The sequence below is a fragment of the Zingiber officinale genome, chromosome 3A (genome assembly GCF_018446385.1).
Source record: "Zingiber officinale cultivar Zhangliang chromosome 3A, Zo_v1.1, whole genome shotgun sequence".
Lineage (NCBI taxonomy): Eukaryota > Viridiplantae > Streptophyta > Magnoliopsida > Zingiberales > Zingiberaceae > Zingiber > Zingiber officinale.
The window spans coordinates 160,916,593-160,929,288 of record NC_055990.1 but is presented as its reverse complement, the minus strand read 5'-3'; positions in this window follow the sequence as shown (position 1 = coordinate 160,929,288).

The following is a 12,696-nucleotide window of genomic DNA, read 5'->3' as shown; positions in this document are numbered from 1 at the left end:
TTGTAGGGTACTGATCCCTTTCGGAAGTTGAGTCAAGGGGGATACTGGTGATGATGATAAGAATGTTGATGAAAAGAGAAATCTGAGGCATGAGGGAGAGGATCATTGATGGAACCCATGATCTTGCAAACACCACTAACCAAGCACCTAGAAGGGTTAGAGTGAGAACCATGGAAGAGGTTCCTGGTGCAGGCTCTCCAACGCTCAAGCTAGAAGAGAAGTCGAGCGGAAAAAAATGAAGAATAACAAATATGTGCGCGTAAGTAAGACTGCTATCTAGCGCGTATCTAGTCGACACAGAGGACCTCCTTTTTATACTATTTTTTGTAACCTCCGTAATCTTGAGGAATGAGAGAATGTTGTCGGGTGAAAGAAAATGTACGACAGACTTCCATTAAGTAGAGGAAGGTTTTGCGCTTTGTATGTGATCGAATATTGGAATATTTCTTGACGGATAGTTGTTATTCTCTGACAAGTTATTGTGATTCCTTGATAGCGTTGTCCCCTTGGGGTCCGACTGGCTACGAGGGCGACCGGAAATAAGGCTAGGATGGTTCCTAGGAGAATTGAGGGGACTAAGTCCTGGGGTCCGATCAGTGTAAAGCCGGTAGGGATTTGATTGGGAGCCTTGTCTATGAGAAATGAGGGGGCTGAGTCCTGGGATTCGACCAACATAATGCTGGTCAGGATTAGATTGGGAGTCTTGCCCATGAGAAGTGAGAGGACTGAGTCCTGGGGTCCGACTGACATAAAGTTGTTCGGGATTAGATTGGGAGCAATACCCATGAGAAGTGAGGGGACTGAACCCTGAGGGTCCGATTGGCATAAAGTCGATTGAGATTACATTGAGAGTTTTGCCCATGAGAAGTGAGGGGGCTGAGCCCTAGGTCCCACAGGCATAAAGTCGGTCAGGATTAGATTGAAAGTCCCCATGAGAAGTGAGGGGACTGAGCCTTGGGGTCCGATCGGCGTAAAGTCGTCGAGCGTAGAGGAGTGGACTGCTTGGATGCATAGTTCTTAACCCTAACCGCCACCTTCTTCTGACTTTTGACTGTCACGTCATCTTGACTAACATCTCCACCCTATCACCGGGGTCATCCATTATTTCCCGTATCACAAGCCTCTCCTTCAGACTTCAAGTCTAGTCGAAGGAGACTCATATCCGACTAACTAGATTATAGTTTGTTCATTGTCTTGCTATTTAGCCGGGCAAGAGATACTCGTATGCTGTCGACGTCATAAAGGCAAGAAAAGAATCTTGTGATGGTGTGCTTTTCGCCTTCTACTATCACCAGTGTTGGATTGCGGCGGCTGACTAGAAGAGGGGTTGAATAGTCTGCAAAAATAAAAACACAATCCTTCTCGACTTTTCTTAAACTAACACTTGCATAATAATTAAATAGATAAAAAGTAAAAGAAAAGACACACAGGGATTTACTTGGTTACAATCGGGGAGGTTGTTAATCTAAGGAAGATGTCGCACTAGTATCTCCTTCAGGCGGAGAAGCCTCTTACAACAATGAAGTGCAAAAGGAAAGAAGCTAATCTAGAAATGAAGCGTACAAGTGTTAGAAATGAATTGCTTGAGTTGATTGTAAAACTTCTGGACCAAGACTATATTTATAGTCTTGGTCTGGGTGCCCCGAAGTGTTCCGGACACCCTGGGGGGATAAAACTTTATCCCCAACGCACAAATCTCGGTTTGACCGAAATCTGGATATAATTTCGGTCTGGGCGCCCGAAAGGGTTCCGGGTGACCCGGACTATTCTAGGGGCCCGGAAGCCCAAAGTCAACATGAGTTGACTTTTTCGGTCCGAGCCCTCTGCTCCGGGTACGCTCACCTCGGTCCGGGTCTTCCACTCTAATTCCGTTCTCTTAAGTGATCTCTGTCATCCGGAATAGGGTTCACCCGAACCCAACTTCCGGTCTTCTCGAGCTCGAGCAGGCTTCCGCTTCGGCTTCTCGTCCCTCGGAATCGTCGCGAGCTTGCTTCTCGTTCGCCAGCGTACTCATCCGCAGTCTTCGTCCCTCAGTCGCACCCTGTGCCGACCGTCTCTTGCTCCCCGAGCAGTCTTCCGCTCTGACTGCTCGTCCCTTGGAACCACCGTACGCTTCCTTCTCATCTGCCAGTGTACTCTTCCGCAGCACCTCGTCCCTCGGACGCACCGTGTGTCGTCCTTCTCGCTAGCTGCGTCTTCCGCTCGACTACCTGTGCTCCTAAGCTCCTACACACTTAGACACAAGGTTACAAACACACAGGACCTAACTTAACTTGTTGATCACACCAAAACAACTTTGGAGTTCCAACAACCATAACTAGCACTCCTTTCCAATACTATCATGCGTATGTCCGCTTTACGTTTCCCAGGCAATACAATCAACGTGCAACTTTCTATGACGATTCACCTGTCCTTTGATCCAATGGTTCTAAGAGGCGGCTCTTCTCCCGATGAGATCGCATAGTTTGTCTCATGATTATTCTTTTAAAAAGGGTCCCCCAATTCCTAATACTTGCCTCTCCTTTATCCTTGTTGTACTTCTTCCTTGTCCTTTAGCGAATCCCTCAAAGTAATGGAGTCAGAATTTTATCCCGGGACCCTGATTAAAGAGATCCAACAACTACAACTAGAGGGGAAACGCTGAGCTCAAATATTCACTGAGAAAAAGGAACCCTTAGTAGAGGCGTCGTAAGCCCTGAATCTCCATCACTCAAACCAGAAGGAACTCTAGGCGCATCTGTTTAATGCCCAATCCAAAGTCTGAGCTGAGCTTGCCATGAAGAAAAAAGCCTCTGTTAGTGCAAGTTGCACTAATAATCAGACTTTAATGTATGATAAATGGCTTAAAGTTAGATATGTTGTTTATCTAATCTTTTTATCAAGTGTGCAAGACTGGATGGGTCTAGAGGATCGAAACACCAAGCTGAGCTAGATTGATAGTTGACATAAAGTCCAAATTAGTTGAGATTTGGCAGAAGGAAGTCCAGTTGGGTTGACAACTGGTTGAAATCTGGCAAGACATCCTGGTGGGTCAAGAGATTTGACATCAAGGAAGTCTACGATTAGTAAGTAAGATAAGCACTAGAGGAGAGTGATATAGTAAGGATGAGTCCCATTTGGGGACATTAGGTGTAAATTTAATTTAGGTCTATTTTGGAAACCTAAATTTAGATCGTGACTAAATCCTGGTCTCGGAGAGATATGATCTAATTAATACTGTTATCTTATTGTGTTAACTCTGTTTTACAGGTTAAATATATTGTTACTTGGACTGACTCTTTGTTATAGGAAAGAAGGTAAAAAAAGGGTGGTCTGGGCACCCAGAGTTGCTCTAGGCGCCCGGGCAAGTTTTGCAGAGGGAGTGCCTTTGGGCAGGATCCTCGCCAGGCGGTTTGAGCACCCGGAGGTGCTCCAGGTGCCCGGACAAAGGAAGTTCCATCTTCGCGATGCATTGGAGCGCAACGACTAGTCGACCTACGTCAGCGGTCCAAGCGCTCGGAGGGGGTCCGAGTGCCCGAACAAAGGAAGTTTCATCTTTACGCTACATTAGAGCGCGACGACTGGTCAACTCATATCAACGGTCCAGACATCTAGAAGGGGTCCGGACGCCCTGAGGTGGATAAACTTCGAGGATGAAATTTCGACGAGAGATCGTAGTCCAGGCGCCTAGGAGGGGAACTAGGTGCTCGGACAGGGCTATAAAAGGAGGCTTCAACCAATAACTAAAAGACAACATTCTCTACGACTTTCAATCCCCTATAGCATCTTTACGATCCTACAACCTTTATAGACTTAGAGCAAAGGATTACAAAACTTTATGACCTAAAAATGGCATATGCTTCCGTAATATCCCACATGCCTAGGGAGGCAAAGGCTAAGGATCTAATAATACTGTAGCAATAGCAGGACTTGGACCTACGAGTGATTGAGCTGAGCTCTCTACAAGCCGAATTAGAACGAACGAAATCTGAGCTGGCGTCTTCTTTGCATATCTACAAGGGTGAGTCAAACAAACGATTGAAGATGGGATGAACGACTTATTTCTGTTCGGCTTGTAGTTTGGCCAGAAGTTCGTACTTGGGGTTGGAGGAGTAGTCCGGAACCCCAGCGAGGAAGGACGCCTAACGACTAATCCACTCAATGAATTTTTTGGACCATGAAAGAATTGTAGGAGACAAACCAGAGGCTACTTTTTCTGGATTTGATTAATCAGACTATCTTTACATTGTGTGCTTGTTGATGGCATATTAACTTCCATGTCGGCTTATTATCCTTAATTGTCATTCTGTTTACTCTTTCCTTCTCTATAGAAAAATGATTAACTCTTGTGTTCGGACATTAATCAAATTGTGAGGTTGGGGATTTGGTGTTGAAGGATTTCAATATGCGTGTATTGTCGAGAGTCGCAACGATCATGCTATGTCAAGCAGAGCAACTATTGCGATAAGAGCCGAACAGAGCAGTTGTTTAGATGAGAGCCAGGCAGAACAACTGTAGAGATAATGTTGGAGCAATCCCAATGGTCCGTGCAACCATGTGTTTTGGTGTTTGCGCAAAGAGTTTAAGTTATGTTCACCCTTGTATTTGATATGTGTATGTGAGTATGCAGGTTTGCAAGATACACATATGACTCAGCTTGATGGCTTCGAGTCCGGTGAAGGATGGAGCATTCGAGGGTTGTGGACAAGGCAGCAAGGACAAGGGCCGAGGGAAGCAACTTCGAGGCATACGCGAAGGATGACATTGGAGACAAGACGCGGGCTTGAATGCATCCGAGAGGCGAGAGCCAAAGAAGTAGACTTGAAGGCAAGAGGTCAAGGTTGCAATGAAGAGTCAAGTGAGTCATAAAGGCGAGGGTCCGAGTGCTCGGAGATTGTACTCGAGTACCAGTGGACTGGTGGTTTTATCAGTCGACTGGACAGTCAACTAGGAGTGAACAGAATGCTTCTGTTCGCTCTGCTAGTGTGGATCAGTCGACTAGTACTTTCACCAGTTGACTGGTATCGAGCCGTTGGGTTGTAACGGTCGAATATCTACAGAGGGCAGTCGACTGGTAGGCGGGGTTTTTTAACACGTGACCTATATAACTAAGGCTTTGAAGCTTGGTTAAGGCTGACGAAATAGAGGTGGTTAACCCCTATTAGTAGTCTACTAGTGCCCTACCTTCTCAAGAGTTCTTGTAAGAGTTGTGGTAAGGTTTCTCCTGTTGGAGCAATCTAGTGACCCTAGGTTTTGATATTTGGGCAAAGGTTTAAGTTAGGTTTATTGTTGTATTTGATATGCATTGTGAGTGTGCAGGATACAGGTACAACAAGGAAGTCCAAGTGTGATCTTGGCAAAGGAGGAAAGTCCAAAGATGAGTCTTGGCGGTGTAAGTCCAAGCATGTAGTCTTGGCAACGTAAGTCCAAGTGTAACTTGGCAATGGATGAAGTCCCGGAGGCGCGACCTCTTGGCAAAGGAAGACCCGACAACAATGATAAGGCCGATGGAAGCTCCAGAAGGCAAGACGTGAAGGATGGGGAGGCATCCGAGGGACGCAAGGCTAATGGAGGAGGCTAGAAGGCTAGGTCTAGGTTGGTCGGGCAGGGACGAGTGCTGAGAGATTGTACTCGGAGTAAAATGCTAGAATTAGGGGTTACTGTAGCAGTACTGTAGCAGTACTGTAGCGCTACTGTAGCAGTCGACTGGTGCAGTCGACTGGGGCAGTCGACTGGCAGCGAACAGAATGTGTGAAATCGAGCCGTTGGGGTGTAACGGTCGAATTTCCACAGAGGGTAGTCGACTGCATGTTTTAGCAGTCGACTGGTAGGCGGGGTTTTCAACCCGCAGGCTATAAAACCAAAGCTTGGGAGCTTGGTTTGGGTTGACGAAATTAGACTTGGTTAAGGTCTAATTAGTAGTCTACAAGTGCTCAAGAGTTTTCCTTGTGTCCAAGAGGTCCTGGTGAGTTTGTGGTGAGGTTTCTCCACCCACAAGGAGTTTGAGCTAGCCGGAGGTCTTCCGGGGAGTAATCCACCGACGGATAGGGATCGTCCACCTTACGGACACGTCGTGGAGTAGGAGCTTTATCTCCGAACCACGTAAATGATCGTGTAGCTTGGTTTGCATTCTTTCTTGTCTTGTATTTTGTTTAGTTTGTTTATTTTTGTACTATTCCGCTGCGCAAGCTAACAACGTAGGAAGCGAGCGATTTGGGTGAGCCGCTATTCACCCCCCTCTAGCGGACATCAAGGTCCCAACAATTGGTATCAGAGCGAGGGCGCTCTTCTACGGACTAACCGCCAAGAGAGCAAGAAGCTAGAGGAAGAAGAAGATGTAGTCCGAAGGACCGCTCGGATGGGATATCCGAATTCCACCTCCGTACGACAAAGAAGACTTCAATTATTGGAGGAAGCGGTTGGAGACATGGTTCCAAATGGATTGGAACCAATGTGTTGTCTTGAGTGACCCATTTGAAGCTCCTACAGACAAGAAGGGTAAACGCCTCCGACCTCGGCATTGAACCGAAGAGCAACGGGAACAAGCAGAGGCCGATAAGAAGGTAACAAAAATCTTGTTAAATATATTACCTTCTAACATCCTTTTGAGTGTAGGTGAATACACAAGTGCATGTGATCTTTGGAAAAAGATCGTTGTCCATCATGAGAACCCTACACAAATCCAAGAAGAGGAGAAGCCCAAGGAGAAGGGCTCATTGGTCCAAGAAGAGAAGGACCAATCGAATGTTGACATAAGTTCAACATTCGAGGAGGAGAAGGAAGATGAGGAGGTATCATTCACATCTTCAAGGGAGGAAAAAGTGGAATTATCCACATCTTCAAGTGAAGAGGAAGAAGAGAAATCCGAGGAAGAGGAGATCTTGGAAGCTCAACCATCCACCTCAACTACCAAGAAGAGCACAAAGGACCGCATCAAATGTTTTGAGTGTGGTAAGATGGGGCACTATAAGAGTAGGTGTCCTTCACTCAAGAAGGTAAAGGAGGTAAACCCTAAACTCACTAAAGTTAATTTAGAAACTAATGTGAGTTGCAGGAAGAAGAAGAAGGAGAAGAAGCACATTAGGTGCTTTACATGTGGTGAGTGGGGTCACTACCACACAAAGTGCCCAAGGAAAGGAGAGCTCATGAAATTGGCGTACTTGAAGAAGTGGGAGAAGAAGGGAGCTTCCAATGTAAAAACCAAGGTATCATTTAATGAATTCATTCCGTTGACACATGATAAAAAGCATGCTAGAAATAACTCTTATCATCTTAATGTTATTTATCATGAGAATAGGAGGCATGATAACCTTAAGGATAAATATATTCCTCCTCATGCTAGATTTGCCACACCTAAGGTTAGGAAGGTAAATAACAACTTAGGCAATAACACCAAGGATTTTAGATATATGCCTAAAAATAGAAATGCTCAAGGATTCAATGAAAAACCAAAATCTAGGGATTTATGGGGTGAAAATCAAGTCTTGAGGACAAGACTTGATAATTTAGAAAGGACCTTAACAAGAATGGAAAATATTCTTAGGGGTCAAAATGAGCATAACCTAGGAAAAGCTAGACAAGAGTCATCCAATGACTATAGAGGTTTGGGATACAAACCTAAAGCCAAGAAGGATGTGACTTCCTTTCATAGGGTTCCATATAGTTATGGGACCAACCCTAGGTTTAGAGGCCAAGTTAAAGATACTAGGGAAGGAATCCCTAAGAGTATTTTTGGCAAGACCAATGTGACTAAGACTTCTAAGAAGTCCAACAAAGTCACAAAGAATGTCACAAGGGAGGCCATCCCTAAAGTTGATCTAATAAAGGTGACTAAGGCTCCAAAAAGGCCTAATAAAGTCACAAATAAGGTTACAAAGGGAGTTAACCCTAGAAGTGACCTAGTGGAAGTGACCAAGGCTTCTAAGTGTTAGAGTGTATACTAAAAGTCTAGCTTTTGGTATAAACATTTATCTAGAAATAAGAATCACATTGGTCAAATGACTACATTTATGATAAATGTAGTTGTTCAATTAATTTATATTGTAGATAACATGGTGTGTGGTGTCACACACAGAAGATCATGTTATCAGTACCTTATAAATTATAAACAGTAGCTCACGACCAAGATGGAAAGGAACAAACCATTGGAAGGTCGTAGTGTAATTAGGTATTAGTTTATCTTAACTATATAATTACACTAGTACACTTAAAGTGTATTGAGTAGGACCATTTGAGGTCGTTCCTTTTATACTGACTTAATAAAGGAACAAAGACCTCAGTTATTATGGAAGCGTGTGCTCTTAATCCTAATATAATAACAAGCACATATATTTGATATTTATTTCTTTAATTTATCAATGGGTGAGATTTAGTTCGATAAATCAATAAGCCCGATAAATTGGGAAATGATATCACTTATAGTGTGTGTTGTTGATTATAGAAGGAAACTGTGTCCTAGTGATCTAGGTTGAGAATGTCCCCAAGAGGAGCTCATAAGGATTGTCATGTTAAACCCTGCAGGTGGACTTAGTCCGACATGACGATGAAGTTGAGTGGTACTACTCTTGGAGCTAGATATTAATTAAGCGAGTTGTCAGTAACTTACTTAATTAGTGGACATTTGTTATCTTAAACACAGGGAGATTAACACACTCATGATAAGAAGGAGCCCAAAATGTAATTTGGGATTGGTGCGGTAGTTCAATAATAGTTCTCTAGTAGAATGAATTATTATTGATAAAATTAAGCTGTGTGTTCGGGGCGAGCACGGGATGCTTAATTTTATCGGGAGACCAAAACCAATTCCTCCTCTCGGTCCCTATCGTAGCCTCTTAATTATAGAATACTATACCCACCTTCTTACCCATCCTATAGGGGTCGGCCAAGCTAGCTTGGAGACCAAGCTAGGGCCGGCCATGGGTATGTTCATGGGTGAATTCATGTGGCCGGCCCTATTAAATAAAAAGGAATTTTAAATTTTAAAATTTTTCTTATGTGGATAATATAATTTAAAAGAGAGTTTAAAAATTTAAATCCTTCCTTTTATAAGATTCTACAAAAGATTAAGAGAAGAGTTAAAATCTCTTTCCTTATTTGTAGATTAAAAGGTTGATTTTAATTTTGGTAAAAACTTTCCTTTTAATTATATTCATGATTTAAAAGAAAGTTTAAAAATTAAAAATTCTCTTTTATTAGTTTCTACAAAAGATTAAGAAAAGATTTAATATCTTTCCTTATTTGTAGATTGAAAGGAGATTTTAATTTTAGAGATAACTTTTCTTTTGGAAATTATCCACATGTTTAAAAGAAAGATTTTAATTTATAAAATTTTTTTATTAACCAATCATGAAGGATTAAAATTATTGGAGAAATTTTTATAAATTTCTAGAAACAAATTAGGAAGTTTTAATTTTTGTTTTAATTAAAACTCTCCTTGTTTTGGGGAAAGAGGTGGCCGGCCAAATAAATTGGAGAAGAGAAAATTATTTTTAATTAAATAAATTTTCCTTTTCATGGCAAAAGAATTAAGGAAGTTTTTATTTAAATTTCCTTATTTGCCAAGACCAAGGATTATAAAAGAGGGGGTAGAGGAGGCTTCATGGTGAACGACTCTATTCTTTTTCTTCCTCTCTTTTCTTCCTTAGTGTGGCCGGCCCTTTCTTTCCTCTCCTCTCCTTTGTGTGGCGAAACCTTCTCATGGTGGAGATAGCTTTGGTGGCGGATCTAAGAAGGAGAAGAAGGAGAAGCCTCTTTTCTAGCATCCCTTGGAGCATGGTGGTGGTGGCCGAACCTCTTCATCCTAGGAGAAGTTTTGATGGCCGAAACTTGTAAGGAAGAAGAAGGTGCTTGGTGGTTCTCATCTCGGAAGATCGTTGCCCACACAACGTCCGAGGTTAGAAGAGGAATACGGTAGAAGATCAAGAGATCTTTCTAAAAGGTATAACTAGTAATTTTTCTTTCCGCATCATACTAGTTATTTTTGGAAATAATACTAAATACAAGAGGCATACGATTCTAGTGTTTCGAATTTGTTTTCGATATAGTGTTTCTTTATTTTTTTTCCTTGTGATTTGATTGTTCTTTTCGGTTGACTTAAAGTTATTTTAGGAAATTAAATATTAGCTTTCTATAAAAGGTTTTGTCTAGTCGGTGGTGGTTGCTCCCATATCCAAGAAGGTCGTGTGCCTCGCTACGTCAGTACTGGGAACCAATTATGGAAATTAATATTTAATAGAATTAATAACTTAAGGTGATTTGGGTCGAACGTGTTAAGTTCCGCAGGAGACCCAAGTCAAAACCTAAAAGAACAAATAGATTAAGTTTTGGATCAAACGTGTTAAGTTCCGCAGGCGATCCAAAATTTAATTTAAAAGAACACATGGTAGCTAGGAAAAGGTTCAGACCTTTGTACAAAATTTTTGTACAGTGGAACCTCTAGGTTTTCCGAGTAGCAACCAACACTAAGAAGCCAAGAAAGGTCCTTAGGAAGGTATCTAGGGAAGTCATCCCTAGTGAGTACCTAGAGCATCCAAGGAGCACCAATAGGTATTGGGTTCCTAGGAACATATTCTCTACACCCTAGATGGGTTTAGAGAGTGTCAACTCCAATTGGAAAGGTAGTTAACCCAACCTTGGGAAAGTTGACACTTGAGAGCATTTTCAAGGTGATTGTTAACCTTTGAAAATGAAAAGGATGATAAGTGTTACTCTTTGAAAGAGTAAAATATGTCAAAATTTGAGAAGTTAAATCTAATTTAAATTGACACACTAGAGAGAAGCAAAAGTAATGTCAAATTTGGAATTCGACATTTTCTTATGGAATTAAGGGAAATGTAAACCTTAATCCAAATTGTCACTCTTGGAAAAGAGTAACATGTGGCAAATCTTAAGGAATTATGTTTGAATTAAATTGGCGCAATGTGGAAAAACATAAGAAATACCAAATTGGGATTTTGGTATCTTCTTAGAGTAATTAAAGAAAAATCTAGGTCATAATGTAAGATGTTCACTCTTTGGAAGAGTGAAATGTGTCAAACTTTGAGGTTTTGAACTTAATTTAAATTGACACATTTAGAAAAGGATAAGAAATGCCAAGTTGGGGTTTCTTAAAAGGTAAAAGGCAAATCTAAGTTTTAATTTGATTTCATTTACTCTTGGAAAGAGTAAAATGTATCATACTTTGAGAAATTTGTTTAAGTTAAAATGGCACAAATTTAGAAAGGAAAAATAAATGTCAAAATTGGGTTTTGGCATTTTCATGGAAAATCATGGGCAATTTAGGGTTAAATTTTGAGTTAGCTAGGGTTAAGAATACTTAGATAGGTAATCTAGGTAAATTTTATTTATGCTAACTTGCCATGTTTTGTTTGCCTATCATATGTCATGACATCATATTTATATTTAGCATTCATATTTTATTATGAAAAATACAAAAATACCATGTCATGTCATACATACATCATGTAGCTATACCTTGCTTTTCATTTTAAAAATTACTTATTTTGATGTATGCCATGTAACATCATGCATTACTTTAATTCCCTTGTTATTTAAGGACAAATGACATCTATTATAAATGGTAAATATCCCAACAAGAGGGATTATATCAAGTGGCATCCTATATGGATGATCATGATTTTTACAATGCCTAGATAGGGATGCATGATCCCTTAGTTTAGGGCAAGACCAAATATACATCTCACAAAGAACTATAAGGTGACTTGTATGTGTTTTAATACACGTTAGATACAAGTGAGATGTTAAGATGGTGAACTAAACTCAAGATGTTGATCTAGTGCATCTTGTTGAGTTTTAGGTTCATCAAAACACATAGTTATGTGTCTTCCAATCATTGGGAAAGCTAATGTACAAGTCATGTGCATTGAGCCCAAAGAACGTGGTTGGATATTGGTTTTAAAAATGCTTTCAAAATACTTTTGAAAAACCTTGGTGAAGACTATCTTTTGATAGTAATCATCATTGGAAAGTTAGACACAAACTAGGAGAAAACATTGAAATTTTCAAGAGTTTTCAAATTTGTGTCAATCTTTGAAAATAGGAAGTATTTTCATAGAAAACTATTTTTCCTTGATAAAGTATACTCTAAATAATGTCTACATGAGTTTTCATGATGAAAACAAGTATGGTTTGGTTAAGAAAAACCAAAGTGAAGTTTCGGTTGAGGTTAGTTTCATTATTGAATTTTTAACCTCAAAACTTCAAGTTTTGGTTTTCCTAATTATTTAGGAACCCCAAGTCATTGTTGGTGCAATGATAGAAGTTTAACCATGTTTTTAGGGGGAGTTACTCCTTTAAAACATAAAAATCTTTTCCAAGACCAAAAGGACGTCAAATGTTAAGGTAGCACATGACATTGGTATGGGAGGTGTTACCAAAGACAAGGGAGAGTCATCCAAGGCCAATAAGAAGGAATATGCTAGGGTAGCATATAATTATAGCAAGGATGAGGTGTCCAAGATTAAGGACAAGAAGAAATTAATCAAAGACAAGGTGTCTAAGGTTAAGAAGGTGAGTTTAGTAGGCCAAGTGTCACCCGAGGTGCATCGAAGTGACCTAGCTATAGTGGATGAGTCACCAATGGAGGTGACTAAGGTTAAGATTCCTAAGGTTAGGAAGAGCCTTTGGGACCCATGGTAGATGGGTTATCAAATGTGCCAAGTGGTTAAGAGACGGACTTAAGTCTCTAACATAGTGGGT